We start from the raw sequence: 7,783 nt of genomic DNA on the forward strand, positions 1-7,783 counted from the left end.
TAAATGTCCATTCTTTAGTTACTCTCTGATTAAAAACAGAGTTATTTATACAATTTGAATCATTGTAACATTTAATATTGTATACGCAGTAAGTCATATTCTCAAACAATATCAGGGCATATTTGGTTGCATGAATTGCCTTATTTCATAACTTTGTCTATTATAAATTAACTTATTGAAAGTTCAAATTTGTGATCTAGTGTTAAGGATTCAAACTACAGAAACAGTCTCTCTGTATGCAGAAATAAGACTATTTACATTTGATACTCACCAAATCTCACAATAGCTAAACTTCAACTTGTATACATGGCTTCTTTTGAATGTAACATTGTGGAAATCAATTGTGACGGCAACCATTGATAGATTGCCCACATTATTGATGTACGGGACTTTTAACTCCAACCAACAAAAACTTTTAGCAATTAAAGCGATTGATGTTGTACCAACAACAAGAAGCAAGTTTGTTGTGATGACCATTGCCCCCAATGGCTCCTCTCATTATTTTCCTTGGGTAGGGTATACAAAATTTTGATTTGCATTATTGAGGAAGATATAGATATTTCTAGCTAGTCTACTGCTGCCAAAACAACAATGGATTACTGGCACAGAATCTTGTGTCATAAAAAAGATATTTTTCCTTTGTTCATGTAGTATAGAGACACTATTTGATTTTTATTTTATTTTTAATTTAAAAAAATCAGATCACATAATTATAAATGATGGGACACAAGACCGACACTTTTTTTTAGAAGGGAGGATTCCAGTGCTGAAACATTGGCCTACTAAGTATAACAAAACTTATGCCAATCATAATAGAGATAATATTATAGGGAAATATTACTGCCATTGGCTTGAACAATAGAACACTAATTAGCTTGGCGTAAAAAAGGGTATAATAGGAATAAATATCACTGCTGGAAATGAGGGTTTTAGCGGCGTTTAGAAAACGCCGCTATAGGTCCAAAAAACGCCATAAAATCCTTTCGTGACGTTTAGCACCAAACGCCGAAGATGCGGCCGTCTCTATAACTTTGTGGCGCTTCAAAAACGTCGCTGTATGACTATAGGCGGCGTTTTCTAAAAACGCCGCTAAAAGTTCTACTAAGAGTTCCGTGACGTCATCATGCTATTTAGCGACGTTTTTAAAACGCCGTCGTATCTCTTTTTTAAAAATCCTTTAGCTACGTTTTTAGAAACGCCGTAACAGCCTTTTTTATTTTTATTTTTAAATTGTGCTAATTTTATATGATTGAACCAAAAAATACTTATAAATAAAACTAAAAAATAGCACTAGTATGAAATAATAATTCCCATTCAAAATGCAACATTAATTCACTTTTCCATTCAATTTAATATCTAATCACCATTAAGCACAAAATAACATATCCAAAAATCATGTTTTAGCAAAGACATTAGTAGAGAAAAGTGTTGAGCTATAATGATGGATCCAACTATACAAGAGATGGCAAATTACTACCAAGAAAATTATCCCCAACTCAAAAATATATTCCTGCTTATAACATAAATTTCAAGCTTGGATGAGTTAAATTCAAATTGATGAGAGAGTTCATTGTTAATCTTCACTGGTCTACACGCCTGCATCAGAACATATACTGAAATCAGATTTACCAAAACAAAACAATAACAAGGTTATCTTATTTAAATGCTTCAATCCTTTATTAAATAGCCAATGCTGTAAAATAACTAGCATGTCCCTGCCATTGAGTATATTCAAGGGCTAGATCCCCATCAGCCACAATTTAATTTATTTGTCCCTCAATAAAAGTGGCATGTGCATGATTGAGTGTCTAGTCCACTATTTGTACTGAGACTTCAAAAGAAAGGGCATGAAATAAGAAGTTGAGTTTGAAACTCAAGAAAACCAGTACGATATTCTAAATTTACATAAATAATAAATTCATCTTTTGATCATTTAAACTTCACTAATCTAATTTCATTTAATAGAGAACATGAGAAAGAAAAAAATAAGTTTGCCCTTACCAGCACCCCACCCAGTCTTGATGCCAATGGTTTCTTGATAATTCCCAATGAACTGCAAGAAATGCACTTAAGTGAGCAAAATACCATATATAGCTCAATATAATTACAGCTATGTTGTTGAGAAATTAAACCATATACTGCTTATAATGTAGGACTTTGGCAAGCTAAGAGACCAAGACACATAAGCAGCTGATAATGCAAAGACAATCAATGAAGTATGTAATATGAAAAATCTTTCATTATTGGCAGAATCTTACATTAATGTCTCATATCCATCACATGCCTCACCAACTCATCTACTTTATGCCATTTGATTGGTGAGCAGCAAGAATTCTTCCATGGACCAGTATAATAGTTAGTCCTAATGGGGAGGCTCTGGACCACTTTGCAATCTGCATATTGAAGCATCAAAGTGATCACAGAGCTTGTGCAATCTGCACTCAGAAATAGAGTGATCACAGGCTCTGGACCAGTACTTCACATCTCTCTTTTCTACATGTTATCTATTCTTTTATTTGTTGAATTGACTCACTATTAAACATTAAGCAAACATCATGTCTTAATAGATCTAAAACCTAAACTCTAAACCAAACAGAGTCAGCAGTACTATAAACCTAACCGCATAGGATAACAACTCACGTCCAATACCATGATCCTTCTCCGCCTATGTTTCTCTCTATATCGCTCTCTCTCCCAACTGTGAACTTCCCCTGCTCTCTCTCTCTCTCTCTCTCTCTCACACAAATGTAGTATATACATGTGCTATCAAATACCACCTATAATGACATATACCACCTTTATTGGGCCTAGCTTCTCTCTGATTCTTAATTGGCTTAGAAAGGTACTGTTGGGTATATTGGATCAATTTTTGGACTATGTTTGATAATTATTACCAATTGTAGGGCTCATAGAACTGAAACCAGGGGAATGGCTAAGAGTTTGCAGAGGATTATGCTCTATAGGGCTGCCAAACTGAGGCCAGCTACCTGCCAGGAATGTGGGTAGCAACTCAGTTTTTAAGTCAAAAAGCAGATAAATAAACTAGAAAAAGGATCAAGAAATTATAACTCAAACGAGAAGACACTAACACTCTCACAAACTGAAAAATAAGTGCACATGATTGTTACACCATTATTTTCCATCAACATATTAACGGTTAAGTCACATTGTAAATTGATCAAAAATACAAGGATAGACTATTATAATTGAAAAGTCCAGAGATAAAGTGAACTCAAGTATAAATAGCACTGCTACAAAAAGTTACTTATAAATATAGCAAAAATTATGAGTCCAGAAATTTGTCTGTCTCTGATTTTGCATCAACATTTTCTTCTTCTTCCAAGTGCTTCAAAAATTCAAATTGAAGAGACTTCACATGTTCACCACAACAACCATCAATGAGCTTATCAACTTCCATTTCATTTGAACTTTGACACATGCTATTTAAAGAATAACTTGAAATAGAGTCTAACATTTCATAATTCACATACATACGGCTCATAATTTCTCTTATTCTCTACACTAAATCATTTACCTTGTTAGTAGGCTAAATCATTTAACATGAAGCAGAATCTATCACTCTTGGACCAATAATTCAAAATTTGTTCAATTGCACAAGCTTCATGAAAAGAGGATTTTGAAATCACATACAAAACCATGGTAATATAAAGACACGTCAATATTAAAAAAAGAAAAAATATATATATATGCATATATAGGTTTGATTCTCAAGTTGATTAGGTTTAAATCAGGTCTAAATTAAGAAACAACTCAATCCTATCAATTTGACAAATTGAAGATCCGGAACCAAACCAATGGACTAAAAAAACCAAATCAAGCTAACCCAAAGAGACCGGTTTAATTCGATTCTTCGATTCTTCAGTTCTCAGGCTATTTTGAATACCCCTAATAGAAACTAAACAATCAACCCTTTAAAATGTCAATAGAGAAGGCCCAAGCAAAACCAACAAGAAACAACATAGCCAATATCTAACAACAATCCTAACCACAAGTCTAATAACATGACCGAATATGCTGCAGGTTATATAGAAAATCATTGACAGAATACAAAACTCCCTTGAGGTTAAGCTTCACCCTGTTGGCAATTTTTATTTATTTATTTTTGAGCAGCAAAATTGCCATGGGGATTACTTTCCAAATTTGTTTTTCTATCTTTCTGAAAGAAACCCCATCCCACCAATGCAACAACTCTATCACCGGACCCGGCGTGACCCATTGGATTCCCCACCAATTAAAATATTCGACCAAACACACCAACTCAACGGGTAGAGCAACAGAACATGGTCCATTTTTCCTCAACCCAATTGTTACAGAACACACAAAAGGTACTAATACTTCCATTAAGGATGCCAATTCGCTTCAAAATCTGAACCCAAGTATAAATAGCACTGCTGCAAAATCAGAGACAGACAAATTTCTGGACTCATAATCGAGAAAATGAGCACTCGGTCTTTGCTATATTTATAAATCATAAAAATGAAAGAATCATGGACATACCACAACTTTTTAATTCCAAAATGAATTTCTTCACAAAAGACTCCAATAAAAGCCTCCCCAAGGATCTGAAAATATTTGGTAGATGACCTAGAGAAATAATCTTTATGTCAATGATCTGTAATAGCAGCAAAAGCTCCTTCTTCCGGTCACTTTCACACAAGGCCAGCAAATCCTGATTAAACTTGTTTGTAATTTCAATAACCAAATCGAGAGAGACGGGAAGGAAGAGCATGAGAGAGAGAGACAGAAATCAATACCTAGCTGGTGCAGATGGTGGTCGCGGTGGAGCCTCGAAATCGAGAGAGAGAACTTCAAAATCGAAATCGCTGAGAGATGAAATCTCTGAGACCGATCTGAATCTCTGAGAAATCAAGCACTGACTCTCTCTTCGCAAGCTCCCAGTCCCTGTCCTCCTTCATCTCTCATAAAACTATGATTACCGGCCAGATCTAGAGAGAGAGAGAGACGGTGGAGCTTTGAAATCGAGAGAGAGATCTTCAAAATCGAAATCGCTCTGAATCTCAAAATGAACCTGCATGAATCTGAATCTCCAAGAAAATCGCTCTCGAGGGTTTAGAAGCAATTGGGGGTGAGCAGGAGAGAGGCGAGATTTGAAGGTGTGAGAATGAGAGGGTTGAGAGAAAGAGAGAGAGATGCGTGCGTATTACATCTCAGATTCAAAATAAGGGTTTCAACAAAGAGGGACAGAGGAGGCGCGTGAGGCTAACGGATTTGGAGGCGTTTAAAAGCGACTCCTATTATAAAACGGTGTAGTTTTATTTTAAAGAATAGGTGGCGTTTATAAAACGCCGTTAAATATTAATAAAAGTGACGTTCAAAAAAACGTCGTTAAAAAAACGCCACCATATCCTATTTTTCCTGTAGTGTATTAAGTATAATGGTGTTATACTATGGCGATATCACTAACCAATTACAGTTGTTTATATGCTATAATAATATATAGGAAGAGTTTAACAACCTTAGACTGATTGTAGATACAAATTATTCACACATCTTAAGCTTATATTTGGTTCTTAAATCTGTAAAGAGAAAAGAAAGAGGAGAAAAAGTGATTAAGAGAAAAACATTTTTTTTCTTTCTCAATTTTTCCTCCATAAATACATTCACAAATTATAAATTCCAAAAGAATGACAATTGAACTGCAGGTTTGGTATGGATCATCAGGCAAGAATAGTGGTCTATGTGCCTGTTTAGTTCCTTAGGTTGCGTTTGATTAACGTCAAAAATAAAAAGTAATAGAAAATAAAGTGAAAGTACTGAAAATTAATTTCTTGTACGCATTTTGTTAAGATAAAAATTTTGTAAGAAAATAGTAAGAAATCTGAGAAATGAGATAACAAAGGTTCATTTCCAATAGAAAATTAAAACTATATAAAAGAAAAATACCTTGTGCCTAATAGAAAAATTTCCAAGAAGCTGAAAGTCAAGTAATATACTATATATGAGTTGCACAAAACAATCAACTTTCTTGCAATTTTTAGCACTCTCATATCTATTTTCTGCACTTTCCACCTCTTTCATACCAACCAAACTCACCCTAACGTTCATGCTACAAAAGCAATTCTTGGCACTTTTACTCTTGTCTGAGAGGGCTAATTGTGCCTAATTGTTTGTTATGAACCAATTTAAAGCACTGAAAAGCTAATTAAAGAGACTTTGGCGTGAATAACTACTCCGGTAGTAGGTTCACCTAAAATTTTCTGCTGCTAACCACTAAACATTTTCCTTGAAATATAGTAGCAGTGTGTGTATCAATCAAGTGCCTGCAAATAATGTTAGTTCTGTCCTGTATAATATTTCTCAAAAAGGTAACAGAAAAAACTTAGCCACACAATTTTTCACATTGGCCCAATCTTTTCAACCCTACTGAACAGATAGAAGCTATTAGAATTTAGAAGTAGTTTCCACATAAATAAATATATAAAATTATATATTTTGCATATTCCCAATGACGTATCCTACATTTTAAAAATTTTCATATGTATAGTATCACGTGTCCATGCTTTTAAGATTGTGTGTGGAGGAAGAGAGACTTTCCTAGATGAGGAGCTGAAATGGAGGAAAGCATATATAGATCAAATCAGAAGAGGGAATAGGGCAGGAAACAAGAGAGAAAAACAGAGCAGATAAAGCAGAAGATTTTGAAAAGGTTACATGAAAGGAAAAAATTGTTAACTCCATAGTGGAATCATACTAATCAAATTTTAGGCACCAGAACAGTGGAGAGTTTTGACATGCTCAAAATTTCTGCCAGGTCATCAATCAAGCGGAGTCTCCCTTTGAATGTTCCTCAAAACAAAAAACCTGCAGCAAGTATGCAAAGCAGCATCCTTGGGCGATTTCTTTCAAATCATATTTTCCAAATACGCGTTTGCAATTTATTTCTCAAACTCATATTGTTTTGTGAAGTCGCAAACACAACTTCAACTATTTTTTGTATAACTTTTTTAAAGTAGTGTTTTCATAACATGACTTCCAAAAACCAACATGAGTATATAGGAAATAACTTCAAAACATTCATCCTTGGAAGATGAGTATTGGAAAATATTATTTAAAACTTGGTTTGGGTATTTTTAAAAAAAGAAAAGAAAAGAAAAAACTCCATCCTTGGAAGACTTTCCTGATGTAATTTATCTTCTATTACACTCAATAAAATTTGTTTACCAAATAAAATTGTCCAAAGCTTGACCAAACGCTAAAAACCAATACCCAGTAATGCCAAACACTGAAATTCCCATCTTTTTCTACAATATTTATCTTTCTGGGATCACAACAGACGAAGCTGAAGAATGAATATCTAGGTCAACGAATCAAATGGAACCCTCTACATAAGGGATTGAGCTTTTGACCAAGTACTTGGAAGATGATGAGAGCACATACCCATTTTTTGGTATGGGTTTCTAAGGGTCGGAATGCTTGAAGACCAAGAAAATATTCAAATGGATTTTCTTTTTCATCTTTCTCTAGAAACAAATGAATTGGAATGAAAAGGTCAAACAGCAAGGCAAAGAAAACTTATTGTCTGCCTTCACCACTAACATTGAATCGGATAAAAATGGACTCAACCTGACCTATTATTGGATTTCTTATTTGGCCGGACTAGGAGGCAAGACCATTAGATGTTCTCATTTTATTCAACTAATGCAACACAGCTCTTGTTATAGAAAATGAACACTCTCATAATACAATTATATACATATACAAAATTGTAGCAAGAACAAGTGCAATCATAACAGCTAGATCA

General features: G+C 34.3%; 2 long non-coding RNA genes across 3 annotated transcripts; both read right to left on the bottom strand.

The window, feature by feature from the left end:
• Positions 1-1,320: 1,320 nt before the first annotated feature.
• LOC145792840 (uncharacterized) lies at positions 1,321-3,106 on the bottom strand. Of its 2 annotated transcripts, none has more exons than XR_014332856.1 (3): positions 2,895-3,106; positions 2,002-2,053; positions 1,321-1,596 (listed from the first exon to the last, which is right to left on the bottom strand). It is a non-coding gene; the product is annotated as an uncharacterized LOC145792840 (long non-coding RNA). The 2 variants fall into 2 exon arrangements; XR_014332855.1 differs by having other exon boundaries at positions 2,259-3,106.
• Positions 3,107-3,116: 10 nt separating this feature from the next.
• LOC114311545 (uncharacterized) lies at positions 3,117-5,407 on the bottom strand. Its single transcript, XR_014332857.1, has 3 exons — positions 4,776-5,407; positions 4,519-4,690; positions 3,117-4,412 (listed from the first exon to the last, which is right to left on the bottom strand). It is a non-coding gene; the product is annotated as an uncharacterized LOC114311545 (long non-coding RNA).
• Positions 5,408-7,783: the final 2,376 nt, after the last annotated feature.

Source organism: Camellia sinensis, chromosome 6 (genome assembly GCF_055761805.1).
Source record: "Camellia sinensis isolate YWXY chromosome 6, ASM5576180v1, whole genome shotgun sequence".
In the NCBI taxonomy this organism is placed as follows: Eukaryota; Viridiplantae; Streptophyta; class Magnoliopsida; order Ericales; family Theaceae; genus Camellia; species Camellia sinensis.